General features: G+C 45.2%; 1 protein-coding gene across 1 annotated transcript in view; it reads right to left on the reverse strand.

Annotated features, from left to right (window-relative positions):
* DCHS2 (dachsous cadherin-related 2) overlaps positions 1–17,585 on the reverse strand; it is a 250,110-nt gene that overhangs the window by 22,791 nt on the left and 209,734 nt on the right. Inside the window, exon 23 of the mRNA XM_080384716.1 lies at positions 1–17,585. This exon is cut by the window's left edge and continues 22,791 nt beyond it; it is cut by the window's right edge and continues 22,218 nt beyond it. The gene's annotated coding sequence lies outside the window, so the exon portion shown is untranslated.

Genomic DNA, 17,585 nt, shown 5'->3' on the forward strand with positions numbered 1-17,585 from the left:
CAGGGTGAACGTATGTGCTGTGGCAAACTGAAAACCCGGGGTCTAAAGGTAAACTTTTGGATTCATATGGAAGTGCCTGGAAAGTCAGTTTTTTCAGATGTGCTGGGTATTTGTCAAGTGCCTGTCACACAGAAACACATATTTATCTTTTGAGAACGATGCACATGTTTCTGAGATTGCCAGCTTACTTGATCATGCACTTGCGAGAAGAGATTGATCTACAGGTTAATTATTCATAGTTACTATATGTTCGTTGATAGTCCCTAAAGGACCAGGAAAGAGGTGACATCTTGTACCCCAGGGCAAGAGTGCAGGACATGCCTAGGAGTAGCTGGAAGATGCACCAGCTTAGAAAGGAAAGTAGTAATAATAATTTTAAAATATCAAGCTGATAACATTTTGTGGGGTGTTATTAAGAAACAATCTAAACCGAGACCAAACAATGATGTTTTCTCCATACAGCGTACATGGTAAAGCTTTTCTCCTGATGTCCGTTTTTAGTGAGCAGTTGAATTTCTCAGAAAAAGGAAGCACGTGGAGATTTTGACTTCGGTGCAGCCAATTTATTTTATTGATCCAGCTGTAAGTGCAGTGTGAAACTGTGCTAAAAAAAGCTGTGGCTGAAGTGAATCCTGGCACCCCTTTCACCTGCTTTGCTGCTTGCTAGAAAGACAGGACTAGTAGTCTGTGTCCAAGTCTCAGTGGCAGTCGGACCACCGGCACCTCTCCCTGCGCTGGAGGAGAGCACCCTGCTCCCCAACACTTTTCAGGGGTGCTGCCCAGCCTGGGTGTGGGTCCACAGCAGCCTGGCACGGCATGGGCAGCTCCCAGTGGGGCTCTGCGCTTGGTGGCCGGCAGTCCCCACTTCTGGGATGACCACTGCTTTTTGTCCAAGGGTCAGCTTATGGAAAATGCGTGACCGGTCCCTCGGGAAGGCTGCGTCTCCCAGGTAGGACCAGTGCAGCTCGTAGGGATGTAAATGCATGGTGTAGAAATGTCAGAATGTTAAGGGATTCCTGAGAGTAGCCCAGCTTTCAGCAATCTGGATACCTATCGGGTAACCCAAAACTCGGGCTTGCAAAAGCTACTTTTTAAGTTGGTCTCATTAACGTTTTATTTGCATGCCTCAACAAATGGTTGTTTTACGTGAAGAAGATGAGATGTTAACAGAGGTTCTCTGCTTTGCTGATCACAGATTTATGATTTTGAATATCTGTTACAATATTTTGTGGTTTTCTATTTCTATTTTTGGCTTTCTGGCTTAACCCAGGCCAGTCAACTCAGCCTGTGGAGGTAATGGAGGAACTACAGAGTATCACTTAACAGCGAGCAAAAGCAGTGCTATACAATAGCCTTGTGGATGAGGGGTAAGTTCCCATCCCTGAATTCATCAAACTTCTTGGAAGAAAATAAAATTTGTCCTGAAAAGAAAATATGTGTCCACAAAGGGCATCAAATCTTCCTAATGTGGTGATTTTAATTTCATTTTTGTATTTTTAATAAGTGTTCACAAAGTAGTAAAGAGCGAATTCCTGGGTACCTTGGACTGTTAATTTCTCAGTCAGCCATTGTCTGGCATTATTACAGAAAGGGTTTATTTTAATTTAAAGCCATGCTGGAAAGCATGGGATGTTTATATGCTCAATTCAGATGCCCAGCCGATGAGGAGCTGCCGTATCCTCAGGATAATCTTTTGCCTTGCTGCTGTCCCCGTCCCTGTGCTGGGCTGCCCTCCTTCAGGTTCTTTCCCAGGCCTGGAGAAGGCAGGATGGCCGTAGCCATGGCTGCCTCTCCTCGTCCCTGCATGTGGCTGCTCCCGCTCCCCAGTGCACTCTGAGCCCCTTGGCTGCTTTCCTTGCTGCCCCCCTTTGCTGCTCGGGGCCCTCTGCCCCATCCAGGCTCCTGCCGGCCCTTGGCTGCGGGGGGCGGCCAGCCCCCCACGCCTGGGTCCCCCACACCTGCCCTCGGGGCTGTTGCTGCTCTGACCAGCAGTGGCAGAGGGGCCAAGGGCTGGGTGTTTGGGTTTGGTAGGTTTTTTTGTTGCAAAAAGTGTGCAGAATGTGCGTTGCAGATTGCTTTGTGCCGCTGTTCCATCACACAGAGGTGAACCCACGTGTAGCAGCAACAGTTATTTGGAGGTGTTAGTGCCAAGAGGTGTGAGGAGCATGAAAAAAAAGAGAGGGTTGGCTGTGCATAGCAACACACAGCCTGAAAAGGCAGGGAGAAATATCAGAAAATGCTAATTCCCAAGATGCAAATGACTGGCGTTTACAGAAGAAAGAAAAAATTCAATTAAAAAAAAAAAAAAAAAAGAGGAATCCCCACAGCGGGAATATCGTAGTCTGCACACTGATCATTTATTAGAAGCTGAAATTTGTAAGTGGTATTTCTGACACAGATTAATGAAGTCTCATCTCCCATTACATTAACAGATCCTAGCTCTGCTTCCAGGCTGCTTTTCCACCTGAGATGCTCGTGGGTCTGTGGTGAGCTGGTGCCCACGGGCTGGGGCTGCTCCTGCTGCACTGAGGCTGGTCTTGGTCTCCACATCCTCCCATGCCATTGAGAGTGGAAGAAGCCCACCCGTCCCCCTCCTCCAGGCCGCTGCCCCTTGGTGTGCAGGCAGACCCTGGCAGTGGTGTGGGTGAGGGATGCCAGCTCTGTCTCCAGCTGCTTCCCCCATGCTCGCCAGGGTCGGTGCTGGGCAGCCCTGCTCCGGCACCAGCAGGATGCAGCCTGTCACAGGTGATGATCATGGCCAGGTTCTGGGAGTGAGGTGGAGGGACCTTGTTTCACTGCTGGGAGGATTTTCAGGCATGTTTTTGCTGTGATAATTATGAAAATAAGATAAAATGAAACACCTTATTTGCAGAAAGGAAAATGAGTCCAAGCTGAGGGCTGTTGGGCTGGGAGTCCCGGTGGCTGAAATCCCAAATGCTCCCAACTCCGTGGGGATGCTGCTGGCCCCTGGTGCCTGCATGGCTCAAGAGGGTGTTCAACAGCACTGCTAGCTGACAGCCAGGACTTCCTCAGGATTTGAGGAAATGTCTGCTTCCTGGTGAATTGGAAAAATACAGCAAGAGGTTGTTTTTCTGGGACAATCCTGCAGTTGCAATCGCCTGAATGCTACATCCCCTCTGGCTTACGAGCAGGGCCATGGTGGGCACCATGGGGCATGGATGCGTGCCCAGAATGATTGAATCATGGAATGGTTTGGGCTGGAAGGGACCTTAAAGATAATCCAGTTCCGCCCCCCCTGCCATGGCCCCTTGGCCAAGGTAGTGAGTGTCTAGTCAGAATGAGACCATTTCTTTGGCTGACCAGCGCTCAGTGTCTCCCTGCTAGGTTTCCCTTGCCTAGAAAGCTTCTGAGCTGGAAAAAACCCCCACCAATATATGGGGAGGCACTGGGGAGCAATCCTGGGGGCTTCAGGGATGGGCAGGATGCTGCAGAGCGCTGCTGCTGCTTGCTGGGAGCCACGAGCAGCCAGGAAGGCAGGACCCAGGCTGCACTGACCCACGTGGGGCCAGCACCCACACTCAGCACCCCATGGCTGGGAGCAGGCAAGCACAGTGCGGAATTGCATCCGATCTCTCCTTGCTGGTCCCAGGGTACCACTAGCCTCCTGAAGCAGTAAGTGCTTACAGAAAGGTGTAAGTGGAAAACTGGCGTGTGTAATGGGGAAACCCAGTACACCAGGTGGGAACAACCAACCTCAGTTATAATTGAAGCTGAATTTCTATTACACAAAGAGTTTTTAAATTATAGAGCAATTTCCAAAGTCAGCAATAAAAAGCAGTGCATGTCAGCTGAAAGGAAGATAGACAAATCTATGGAAAATGAGGAAACCTGAGAGATAGCCACTGGCTGGATTTATGTGGTTGGGAATAGATGCTGAGATATCAATTTGTCTGTATTACTTGCTGTCACAAATGTAGGTTTAGATGGACCATCGCTTCTGGCTCTGGCATACCTATGCTTTGGTAAAGAACAATTGCTTCCATAATACAGGAAGAAACAATGGAATGATAAAATCTAACTGTATTGGAAACAAGCTTTCTGTATGAAACTTGTGGTTTGCTGTCCATTTTGTTAGACTTAATCTTTTCTGTACAGTGGGGATTTTTTGGCAGCTGTGGTGATTCTGCATTATGTTTGTGTATGTTTTGCCGTAGGGTATAACCTCATTTTGTTCCTAGTTTCGACACAAAGGATGGAATAAGTAAATATGAGTATATATACGTAAAGTATACACAAACAGATGCATACGCACACATATACATGTGTTTAGCAGCAGGTATTTGTGAAAGCAGATCGTAACAGTTTTGTGACACTGTGAGCATCCTACAGACTACCAACAGCAATTTCCTAGCGTGCGTAAACTTAAAGATTTGCAAAGGGAATCTTTGGGGAGACTGTAGCATACCGTTTTCTGATATATTGAGTTTCTGATTAGATTTCCTTGGCTTTTTTTTTTTTTTTTTTTTAATGCAGCCTGCCTTATTCTTTTCCTTTCAAGCCTTGCTCTTGGGTGACTAATGAAAGCTGGAGCTTGTTCTGACCTTTTTTAGGTAAGTTGAAAGCACCGAGATTTTGGGTGCTCTGGTCCACTCCTCCTGCTGCAAGGAGGACACGGGTGGTGTGGCCCTGGCTAGGGCACTGGCACTGGCAAGCACCCAGTTGTAGTGTGTCAGGACATCACACTGTGACTCCGACCTCAGGCTCCATGTGGGATCTCAGTGTCCTGCCTTGAGAACAGAAGGTTTTGTGTTAACAGGTCTACTTTGGATAGAGCCGTAGGCATGCGGGGTGGCTCCACGTGGAGAACCAAAGGCTTGGTATGTACCCTGAATTTTCATGCAAAATATTATCAAGTTGACAAGAAGTGTTCCTTGGGATGACTAGGCATTAAAGTTCTCCCTGAGATATTAAATGTTTCCTTCCATAGCACCCTTTGAAGCGATGCTTACAAATACTGTTCAGGAATAGATAGTCAACACGGAACTTGTTTTTTATTCTTTTCTGTTAACCAATTATTATTTTTTTAAGGTAGAGATGATGAAATCACGTTGGCTGATTTCTGAACATTGCAATACATGCTTTTTTCCATCCAAGACAATAAAATGTATTGCAAGTGCCTTTTTAACGAAAGAGAAAGCAAGGCCTTCACGTCCCGCAACATCTGCTGGGAACACAATCTAAATTGAAAACGTATGCTGTTCTTGTGGGGAGGGAGAGGGCGAGGTCTTCCAGTGACAGGAAGTATCCAAAAAAGTTAATGCTGAAATCAGTAAAAAAATCATGCGTGACGAGAGGAGAATGAACACATACCCTTTCTTTCTGGTTTTTTTTTTTTAATTTTTTGGGGGGGTGGGTGGGGTGGAAATGGCCAAAGAAAAAAGAGGGATGGGGGAAGTGGGGAAGCGGGATTATCTGTGTATTGACAGAACTGCTTATTTGCTCCTGGCAAAAATAAATCCCAGCATATATTCTCTGTAGCTTTTTGTTATTTATAAAGATGGAAAGCCTAATCTGTTGCCAAGACCCATTATCTCTCAACTTGAGTCAGACAGTGTATCTTGCTTATTGAATCAGGGAATACTTTGTGTTTTATGAGGACAGAAGGGAAAAAGAATTGTTTACTCTTGTAACCTTCCCCTATTTATTAGTGTATGTAGTTGCCACCACTACCAAAATGAGAGAGCTGCTATTTTAGCTATAGCAGAACTAGGCAAATAAATAACATCTATTGAAAAATAATGAAATTGCCCTGTACTCTGCCACCTGTGAGGAGGTGGGACGGTTCTGTGATGAGGTGCACAGCATTTCCGAAATGCTTCTGGTTTTGATGTGTCATGTAGTTTGTCTTGCCAGGTAGGAGGAGTGCCGGTTAGCTCAATTGTACCTGTGCTAAGTTTGAAAACTTTTCTTACGTGTGCTTTATACCTTGCCTGAGCTCAAGCATCTCTAAGTACTTCCAATCTCCTCATAAATACACCTTTGTATTCTGCCTAATATATAAACATCACGACCCATGTCTGAGAATGTTGGGAATTTTATTAGGTTCATAAAGTTTCAGTTGCGGTCTAGCCCAATGGGTCCAAAATAAATAAACACAGAGAGCAAAAAGAGTAACAATTTTATACCTATTTCTTCTCCTCTCCCTTGAGACTTTCCCCAGTACCGGTGTAGTACCTGCCACGGTGTTTTCTGTGGCTTGCTATCAAAGTATCTGCAAGCTGAGCATGAGGCAAATGCAGAGAGGAAAGCTGGGAGAAGTAACCAAAATGAGCCTATTTGTAGCTTTCACCGATTTTCTCGGTCTCTTTCCACCTTGAGGACCGAGAAAAAACTGTGAATAATTGTGAATGACTTGTGACAGCCCTCTTCCCACTGTTGGTACTCAGTGAAGCTGCTGGGCTGGGACAGCTTCCTAAGCCCTATGGGTGGAGCACAGAAACAACCAGCGTGGCAGAATGGGAACCTATCAGAGCCTAGTGAGACCTAACCCCTGGGCTGAGGTCTTCAGTCTGGGGTGGCCCTTTCTCTGGCTCTGGACAGAGCTGTGGTTGCTCCTCCTTAACGCAGAGCTTGCTTTGCCTACAGCATCCGCTGTTGGCAGCTGAGGTGGATGCAACAGTATGGGACAGAAGCTATCAACAATGCCAGTGGTATCACCTGAGCTATGGGTGAGACTGACTTTTGTGTCAGGGTTTTATACTCCATCAATATTTCAGGCCCCTCTTGCTCAGCAGAGCCACCGTGCTCAGGCCATGCAGGGTACATAGGACAGATGCTGTCATTCCTGCTGTCATTGTGGAAAGATGTCGCGTTATTGTGAGATGAGTCTAAGTGCCACGAAGCCATCATGCCCTTTAAAACAATTCTGTTGTGAGCCTTCAACCTGTCAGAAAAATACAGCCCAGCAGACTTCTTAAACTGAGGGATCAGCAAGCCAAAGCTCACATGGGAATCAGAACTGTGCCTCAGGGCAGTTACAAAGCTAAATATATGAATTTTTGCACATCTGTTGCAGGAGCACCAGAGCTAGAGATACTACTTTTGCAGGAAGAATTGGGAGGTAAAGCTTGAAGGATCAAACTCCAAAGAGCTTTCTACTTGTTTATATGCACTGCACTCATTCTGTTTCAAGGCTATTGGAAAATTACTTCTGGAATGTAGCAAATGGCACAATATATGTTACAGATCCCATTCCTAGTTAGCTGCAAAGCTTATACTGCATTGGGGGGCGGGGGGTGGCGGAATAGAGGCAGCTTTTTATTGTTCAAGAATTTTTACAAAGGAAAAGATTTTTTCAGAGCAAATAACTGTAGCTGAGCTACAATTACAAACCAAATGAGACCATGCTAATTTTTTTTTCTTTTTCTGAACTCACAGCTACACAGCTGACACTTAGGTTTGGTTGGAAATTTTTCAGCAAATCAAAATTTTGTTGCAAACCTCCCCACAGCTTTCAGGGTCCAAGATACACATGTTCTTGAAGTGCCTTGCATTTGACAGACATCTGCAAGCTCAAAAGTGAGTTCCTGCCAGGTATGGCCAGAGGTGGGAGCTGCCAGGTTGTTAACCCTGGGGCAGATGCATCTCCAGGGAGGCTGGGTGATGTTGTCATTTGGGCAGAGGAATGATGAGTCTCCCCGTCCTGCTCGGTGGGTCAACTCTTCTGGAAAAATGTGCGTTGTATAGGACCAGTCAATGGGCCACCTCTAAGAAGGGGATGGACAGAGATGGAACCCAGATGGAGGTAAGTGTCTTCCTTCAACAGCAGGTAGATGCTGGTCAGACCTTAAGCACTCTTTCACAGCTGTGCTCTGGCTGATTTCCACTGTCTCCTGCTCATCCTGCCAGTTCCTGGTACCCAGGTGGACATGGGAAGGATACTGCCTGCCCCAGATGTGGGGTGGAGGCAATGAGTGCATGCCCTGCTGGGCTCCTTCAGGCGTGGGAGCTGAGCAGAGGCATGCTTGCTTCACCCTCAGCTCAGCTCCTGACCAGGAGGCGGTGGAAGCAGAGGGCAGCCAGCACCAGGCAGCCCCCTTGCCCCCAGGCAGCTGTTTGCCATCAGACCAGGTGTCCCTGTGGGTCGGCAAGGATCCGGCTGCGGGCTGCCAGTGAGCTTGTAACCAGCTCTAAAACCTCCTGTATCTCCCACCCTTTTTTCCCTTTTTTTTTTTTTTTTTTCTTTTTTTTTTTCATGCAAGTGCAAAAGCCCAAAATGACTAACGTTCCTTCCAAGGCAATGACCACAAAACAGAGAATCAAACCCACAGAAATGCTTTCTTTTAAAAATTACTCACATTTCATCAAGCTTTGCTTATACCAAGGTGACACAGCCAAACCCACTGATGGTTCAGCTATGTGGCTGGAGAAATGCAACTGCATTAACAAAGCTGCTCTCAGATGTAGAGCAGCACTTTTCATCTTTGTTAAAACACCACATTGCTACTCGGTTCCTAGCCTGTCGACATGCCTTCTCACTGGCCTTTCTGCCTCTCCCACTGGAAATTAGGCATATGTTTCCAAGTTCCTTACAGCTGTATGAGCTAAATAGTCACCCCAGAATGCCTTAGAGATGTGGGGAGAACTGCTTCTTTGCTCTTCCTTTTTTCAGAAACTGAACTAAATCTCGCTGTTGTGTGAGTTACTTTTTTCTTTTATTAATAACACTATATTTCATTTCATCCTACACAGCAACAGCTGCAGGCGGCTGCCCAACACTTGTACTCTTAAAAAGGGAAAACAATGCAAAGAGAGGATGTCCCCGGAGGGGGACCGTGCCCTCCCCCAGCTGTTCACACATGCAAGACAGATTTTTTTCAAGCACTACCAACAGTCGGGAGCGTGACTGCCATTCGTGCCCTTGGAAGCACCCCTCTTTGCCTTGCAAGTGTTTGGAAACTTGGCTTCCACTACTGCAAAGGGCAGTTAGGGATTTGACTGGTTTTGAGCACTGGCATTTCACTTGAATGAGGATACCAACGGTCAGTGATGTGACACCGGGTAGGACACACGTATGTACCCCCGCACGGTAATGAAGTTAGAAGAGAAGGGCCAGTTTCTTCTGCCCTGTCCTGACTGCAGCTGAAGAGTCTCTGACAGACAAAGAGGTACTTGCCCAGAAAGTGGAAAGCTAAGCAGTTTCCAGTAGAAGGCTAAGCAGTTAGATGCTTGCTCAACATCTGTGTCCTTGGAGTATCTTTCCCATTGAAATGAATAACATTTTAGAGCATATAACTTGTGCAACAGCTATGAAAGGTAGTGAATGCTGAGGTTGTTAGCAACTGCTGCAAGGCTCAAACAAAAATAATGGCTGGCCACAAACCCCAGAAATTTCTACGAATTCTGCAGAGAAGTGGAGGTCACCAGGGTCTGTGGGATGCAGGATGTGTGCATGAGGACCAGAGTTCATATGGGAAGAGGCAGGAAAGCTGTAAGATACTTGGCACAGCAGCTTAGCTCTTCCCTGCGGATGTGCTGTTGCTGAATGTCTGGAAGCAGAGCAGGTACATGGTTTGGATGCTTTGGCATCCCCAGGGTCAGTGTATGTCTGATGCTGTCAGTGTTTTCAGTCTCACCCTTGCCCCCAGCAGATAAGAAATCTTGGAGATAATTGGCTCTTCCAGTGGCCTGTAACGAAGGTGACATTCTTCCCTCGCAGAGGTGTCTGTATAAAGCAGCAACCAAAGGAAATGGTACAGTTGTGTCATATTTCAAAATGTGCTATAAAATCCCACGAACTAAGCAGTGCGTAAGGAGCAGTTTGGATGACAGTATATTTTTGCCATCGAATACTGTAGATCTGCTGTTACAGCTACGCAAAGAAACTCATATACTGAAAGGAGTTGTCCACAGAGTATATAACAAGGCCTGAAGGATGGATTTGTGTTGAAAGCAATGGACTAAGATTCAGGAGGAAAGGTTCAGCTGCTGACCTCTCCACAGGCTTCCTTTGTGCCCTAGTTCTTCACCTGTGAAACGAGGAGCCAGTATGCAGAGGAATGTGGGGATAAGCGTATCCTTACAACTTCAGACTTATTTTAAGGTTTTGGTGAAGTGAACACTGGCATTTTTCACAGTTTCAATGATAAAATGAGTCCAAATAGCAGTTGGACAGATGCTAAAATGACAGGAACAGCACTTTTGCAGAAGTAGAAATCTTTTCCTACAAGCAAACCAGAAGCCATCAATAGCTGTCATGTCATCTCAATGTGGTGAAAGCAGAGGTGAGGTTTATCACGGAAGAAACATGTCAGGACCCTTTCGTTGGTGGAATTTTTAACTTTAGTGAGTGATTAGAATCATCAAACGTAGAAAAACACAGATTGGAGAGGATGTTTGTAGGTCAGCTGGTCCAACCCCACGCTGACAGCAAAGCTGACTTCACAATTAGATGAGGTTGCCCCAGGCCCTGTTTGGTGGAGCTTTGCGTCTCTGGGAGCAGGGATGCTGCAGCCTCGCTGGACAATTCCTGTGGTCAACTGCCCTCTGCGAGAAGAATCCTTTTCCTTCTTCCTAGAGACAGGTAAGAAGAGACCTGTTTCCTGATTGCCAGAAAAGCCCATATGTATGTTAGACACTTCACTTGTTAGGCATCTTAAAATGCAGGCAGCTGTGCACATGCCTGGAGACCAAGACTTCTGCTCTCCAGAGCCTGACCTGCTCTCATGTTGAGCAATTCCTGATGATGGCTGGAAGCAGTCTCTCTGCTGATTTTTTTTTTCCAAACATTTGGTGAAGTTTTTCTAGTGTTTGTGACTTTTTAATGATAATTCAATCATAAGACTCATTAGCTGCTTGCTTTGAGGCTTGGGGTTCTCGGGGTTTTGTTTTTGGTTTGGGGTGGTGTTTCTACTTGATTGTGACATTTGGCCAGAAAACTTAGCTGATTTTGCTTTTAATGCTGACAATGTGGGGAAAAAAGTCGCTTTCAATGTGAGGTCTCACAAATCATAGACCTGTCACTCTGACAGTTGTAGATCTGTGATAATTTTTTCTGATAGGACAGTATGCAGTGTGAGATACTATAGGTGATAGTATATGATAACCATTATAGAGAGGGTAGGGTAAGATTAAAAGTAGTATTAGTTTAATAGTTTTGAGTAGCTGTTACTGGCATCTTGGTTCAACCTAGCTCTAGCAGGCTGAACAGAAATTACAGGATCAGAAAATACCAGCCAGAAAGACTGATGAAGTGAGACCATCTACGAGCAAAACTTTAGTATTACAAGTGTGAATGTTAAGCAGCCAATAAATGCTAATTTTTATCTCACATTGAATAAAACCAGATGGTTATGATCATATCCAATTGCCTTCTATAGATTAAGATTTTTTGTATTTTTGCTGAATGTGGTAAAAGATGGATATGGCCTATTGATGGTGTTCCTCTGTTCTGGGATCCCTCTTCTATCCCTGTATTGTAGTTTTCATCAGCCTCTCAAGGCAAGTTTTTATGATGTGGACAAAGGATATAATCTGAGATACAGAGATTGCTGGGGTTTTCTCCTGATTTGTAAGGGAACGGTGTGCAGTATCGCTTTAAGGTCTACAAATAAAAGCTCTCTTTGGTATAAATAAGAAGTAATCCTGATAGCTCATTGAAAAACAGCATCAGTTCCTCTTTCTGCAGGAATCAGTCATTAGCATGTTTCTGGATGCTACTTAAGCCGCAACAGCATGGGGGAAAGGAAAGATTCTTGTGTCGCTTTCATTGGCCTTCAATCAGAAGTTATGAGTGCGTTACTTTCTGGTCATGAATTTTGCTATGTATAAGGTTGTCAGATATTTTGGGACTCGGTGATTTATGTTTTCTGAAAAATGTAGAGCTTTCAGACAGCTGGGTTGTTTGGGGCTGGAGGAGCTAATGTAGCAGAGAAGGTATCCATTTGGGGAGAAGGCTGTGAGAGATACGGTCTGCATATGAAGAGGACAAGCTACTGGCACAAGAATTATAGTATTATGGATAGCTATATAAAATACCAGATGTGGAGAAGTGGGGTGCCAAAAAAGCCAACAAGATCTCGGTGGGAAGCTTTTGGCATGTCAATATTAACGATCGAGCAAGACACCATGAGAAAGGAGAATTTTTCCAGGAATCAAAAACCAGGGATGTGGTTGCTGAAAGCAAGAATTCCAGGAGAGGAAAGGGGGAGAGAAAATGTCAGATAGAGATGTACAATGCATTGCTGGAAAGCTTAAGCCTTAAAACATTTGAGTAAGGGCATTCTAGTTTAGAAGTCATTGTGTTAAGGATAATAACCTAACCAAGAGAATCCTGAATAAACGGGAAGTAATTGTGTTGCTCCGCTGCATGCTCCAGTGCTACTGCCACAACACAGCGGAGTCCCCATGGGTGAGGACTGGGGCAGGAGGTCACTTGGGAGGACCTGGTGTGCCTAACACCTCCTTAGCAGGAGGCTGCAGTAGCCCTGGTGTTTCACAGGCACTACATACCGACATAGCTAGAATGAGTGGCATGGCTTCTCCCAGTGGCAGACCACTAAATGGACATCTTGGTTTATTCATAATTCTCACTAATGAAGTACCACAGGGATGTTTTTGCTGGGATAACCATGTTGGCTCTGAAATGCTGTTTCTTTCTGGAATAAGAGTCCAGTTGCTATTGGTATGTTTCTAATGTACTTAAGGCAGTCACTTTTCCCACACTCTAATATTGCAGCTCCACATTTTTGGTAGTAGCCAGCCAGATGTGTTATAATTATGAATCAGACATTGGTTTTAAGGCTTGCAGACCTCTCTCATGAAGCTTTAATTTCCTCAGCCATTTGCAATCTTCATACATCTGTCACATTCGCAAGGTATCTAGACAGGGCACCACCAACTGCCAAGGCTGTGCCAGGCACAATACTGTATTATGTCTGCGGATTGTACCTAATTAAGCCCTAAGTAGGGCTTGACAAGTCACTGGCGTAGGATCCAAGTCTTTCCTATTTATCAGGGGTACAAGTGGTTTGTGGTCAGTCAAAAGTTGAAATGACTCTCTGGAAGAGCTTTTTTATAGATTTTTCACATGCTTCTTTTACAATGAGACACTCCTCAGTCTGCAGAGAGTGATTTATACCATCAGCAAATGTCCAGGAGCAGTATGTAGCAGCCCTGCCACTCTGACCAGGCTGCAGTAACTCTGTAGTCTGCAACACAGTTATAGCAGGCGGCTGCAAGTGGTTACAGGAAGGGAACGCTGGTGTGCTTCAGGTAGGGCTTCCGCTCTGCTGAAAACATTCTCTCGTATTATGTTCAAGTATCAGGTGCTTTCATTTTCCAGGAGTTCATTCCAAGGATATATTGTTGCCATTCATAACCCAGCGTTCATTTCACTTTGACATGGATTCAGGAGTTTGCATTAATTTATTGCATTCTTAGGCCAATTTACCTTTTCTCAGTCTGCCCTTATGCCTAGTTTTCATGCATGTTGTCTCAATAGTTCAGCCGGGTTTGACGTAGCCCAATGTTTATTGCATTTTTAGACCTGAATACCAAATGTCTCTGAAAATCTAGACTGGCTTTTATCATGTTTCTCTTCTTAATGGCAATATCCCAGGACTTTGTCTGTACAAGCAACTATCCCTTTCCAGGTGCTGCAGTAGCCTTGTCATTTCCTTTGGAATATATTGGGTGTAGTAGTGATGCCAAAAGGAAGTCTGCGGAAAGATTACCATCCAAAAGGCATAATAAAAGTAGTTAACTTGGCGCCATCTGGGTGTAGAAGCATCTGCCAAAAACCATTTGCGGCATCTAAAAGGGGAAAAAACTTGGGCATTCATCTTGGAAAGATGTTGTCCACTGTGGCGGATAGGACAGCGCTTCTCTCAAGCACTTCGTTTCATTGATTTAGGTCAAAAGATATGCTGACTCGTCCGTTTTTGTTAAGGCCTTAGAACCGCCAGTAAACACTGTGCAGTGGGTTTGGCTATTTCTTCTGTAGCACGGACAGAGCCTGGGCTGTCTGCTCCTGCTCTTTGCTTGGGAAGCTCTGAACTGAACGCGTTGTGATTCTCCAGACACCGCGAGGAGCTGTAGCACGTTGGGTAGTGGGGAGATGAGCGCGGTGGTCCTCTTCCCCCAGTGGTTTTGCGGGGGTTTCTTTTGACCGATATAGCGATGCCATCGGCGTATCTCACTGAATGAACAGTTAATTTTTGAACTCCTGGGAACAAACCAGCGCCCCGAGGGTCCTGTAACATTGCAAACTACTACAGGTCTTACTGGCGTGTATGTTCATCCATGAGTGCAAGTGACCTAGTTACTCGTTATTTGGTTTTAACCAGTGGTTTCCCACTTCTCATTTCCGAATGCTGTCCTGTGCCTCCCCTCAGAGACTTTCTTCTTGTTTCTCCTTTGCCTTCAGACCCAGGAGACTGCTTTCTAGCTGTTTATTATCCTGCTCCAATCTCCAAAAGTGTGAGAGGACCTTACTCAGCTTTTATTGCCCATCCTATTTTCCTCCATTCCTGCTGGACTGGATACCACCAGTGTGGTCTCAAGGCCTCTGCTGAATAAGCTTTCCTGTATCCCCCTGGAGATGTCCTCCTTCTGCTAGAAATCTGTCCCATCATAGCAGAAAATGGAGATGTGAGGGCTCACAATGAGTTTTAATTGTTGTCAGCTAATAGCTAGCCAGGGCAAGAGACCCTCAGATGCATGTGCATTTCCCCATTGTTTTCCCAGGCAAAGAATTAATTCATGTTGCAAAAAATTACTGTAAAATTTCTTCCCTTTCCTCCTGTCGATTTGCTCTGTGCAGCCAGGTGGGTAAGTTGTGAGTGTGTGCGCTTTCAGCTGAGGCTTGGCAGCTGACAGCATTGCCAAAACCCAAGAGTGATCATAGCCACAATGGTGTGTGTGTGTGTGTATGTGTTAAAAAATGAGGGTCGATATTGATTGTCCTGCATTTTACTTGACCAGAGCAAGGGGTCTGGTTTGGAGAAATCATTGTGTCCCTTTAAAGGCCTCTGTCTCATTTTAAAGCACTTAAAATTGAAAAGCATTCCTTAAAATGTTGACTTAAGCATCTGCTATTATACAAAAGGCATCACAAACTCGTTTGACTCTCAGAACTGAAGTTTTCTTCTGCCTCCAGGTTCCAGACCCACATCCTGCACACTTTCTTCATATCCCTCTGTTAAGTCCTTCCAGTTGGACTTCTCAATGAATAAGAGGTAGAAGTTGACCATATCTATGCCTGTGTATGCTCCTATCCATATCCATGGTCGGGGTTTACATGGCCCAGTATATACATGTATATTCTTGTTAATTCTGCCTGTGTGAGCCTACAAACTGAGATGCTTTTGTTGCTAGGACCAAGAAGGAGAAAGTAAATAACTGTAGCCAAGTAGAAAATGTAAGATGTGGGAATTTCCCTCCTGGAGTAATACGCGTAAGAATATGATACTAGAAAACACAGGGAGAGCTAGGAATTCTTAGCTAAGGGAAAGATCTCAGTGTCTCTTTTCTTCTTCTTTTTTTTTTTTTCAAATGTTAGGAAAAGAAGGAAGGAAAAGGTTGTAGTGACCACTTGCCGTTCTTGATACTCATGCCCCTCGTAGATCACAGGACTCTACACCATAATAACCAACTCTGAGTGCATTGTGCTGTAAGTAATTTAAAAGCTACTTCAAGAGAAGTGCATACTTTTCATGTTGTATACGTTTTCAAAAGCATCAATCATTCATTTCTATTTGCCTGTTCTTCACAATCAAAATAGAAAATTAAATGAGCAGAGAGGAATGAATAATCTTCTCCCTGCATCCGCCCATGTGTGTCCCCCCTTCCTTTTCTTTCTTTCTCTTTCCTTCCATCCTTGTGTCCTTTCTTTTCTGTTTGACTTTTTTTCCCCCAAAAATGAGACTGAAGATGTCATATCACTCTTCTGCTATGGACTGAATCTGTGCCTGTGGACAGATAGCTCAACATCTGGCCAAAGTGCTCACTTCATAAACAATTAAATACAACCATCTGCCTGAGTCCTATGAACATGTGGGTGTTAGAGATGTAGCCACAGGATGACTGGAGTTGTCATTCGAGGTTGTTGCCCAGATACAGCTGCCTGTCCTGTCCTGGGGCTTTTCATGGAAAGACCTAAGGGGAATGGCTTCCCTTTGCTGGAAATCTTGGTGCTGTCCTCCAGGACGGGGACTCTGGGGGCCTCTGAGACCCTTTGCCCCCATCCTGGCAGGCTTTGTCCCCTCCCCTTGCACCAGCTCATCTTCCATGACCCCAGGACAGCTGGTCACCAAGATCTTCCCAGCTGGGGCTGGTGGTGGCCCCACAACAGCAAGGACACTGTTGAACACATATGGTGGGATGTATGGGGTTTTCTTAGCAAGGTAGTTTGAGGAAAAAAGTTGTGTGTGATCATGAACCCTCAGACGTGGATGGCCCCAGCTGAATGCTGTGAGACAAGGAGTGGCTAAGAAAGAGCGTTACCATCCAATATGCTTTTATTTCAGCCAAACTACTGAGTGTTAACGATGTTTGAACGTGTGGGAGATCCTCTTGGTAGAGTCTAGTTGCGTTGTGGCTTTTCCCATCCATGACATGCAGCGTGTTACTCTCAGAAACCCACTGGGGGCTGGGGGTGAGGTTGGTTCGCCCTCTGATCGGTATTTCTGACTCTGATGAGGGGTACTTTCGAAAGAAAGCGCTTAGGTCCCATTTTGTCACAGTGACAGTTAATCTTAGTATCGATAGTTGTCTAGGCATTTGTGTTTGCCATATGTTTTTCTCTTTAGCTCTAACGTTAAAGTTTTGAGGGGTCACTGAATTTGGCACACATGTTTTTTCACTCGACTACGTCTTTGTTAGGGGGTCAGTAAGTGTTTCTAAATCCTAACCTCATGTAAAGAGGTACACGCCAATTCAGATAATAGCTTTAAATATTTGAAACAACAAAAATAACGGTAAAGATCAACAAATCCTTTTTTTTTTTTTTTTTTTTTTTTTTTCATGATGCTTTTCTAGTTAATGGCTGGCTTTGTAGGAATCCTTGTCCTCACCCCTGGGAGGAGAGGCATTGCTGGGAAAAGTCCCGTGCAGCTGGAGGTTGTCACCAAGAGGTGGTGCTACCAATTGCCACAGTCAGAACAACATCCTTGTGAAATCTCTATAATCTATTTGCAACCGAAATTAAAGGTTTTATGTGGGCATGTGTGCTTATGCAGTAGTACGGCATCCTTCTATTTATGAGCTGTGTAATTGTACGTTTAGTCCTTTTTCGGTGTAAGAAAGCCGCACTGTAATGTGTAATTATAACCTTGGTAAGTGTAATGCCATTAAAGTTAGAGTAAGTGGTGTGCGCAGCAGAGCAATGATAGGGTGATGACAGAGTGACATGCTATAACCAGCACGGCATAATAAGAAGAGTCTTGTTCCTGCTATTAAAAAGGCTGTTCTGTGTACCAGCTAACTTTTGGTTCCCCCAGAGAAGGGAGATGATGCGCTGGCCTCACAGAAGCGCTGGCCGTGTCTGTAGCGGTGACACTGGCTGGACACTTACCCAGAGGCTGTTAAGGACCTGGAGGCAGCGGGGTGCTGGGGGTGGCAGCCCC

Source organism: Falco punctatus, assembly GCF_963210335.1.
Source record: "Falco punctatus genome assembly, chromosome: 1".
Taxonomy (NCBI): domain Eukaryota; kingdom Metazoa; phylum Chordata; class Aves; order Falconiformes; family Falconidae; genus Falco; species Falco punctatus.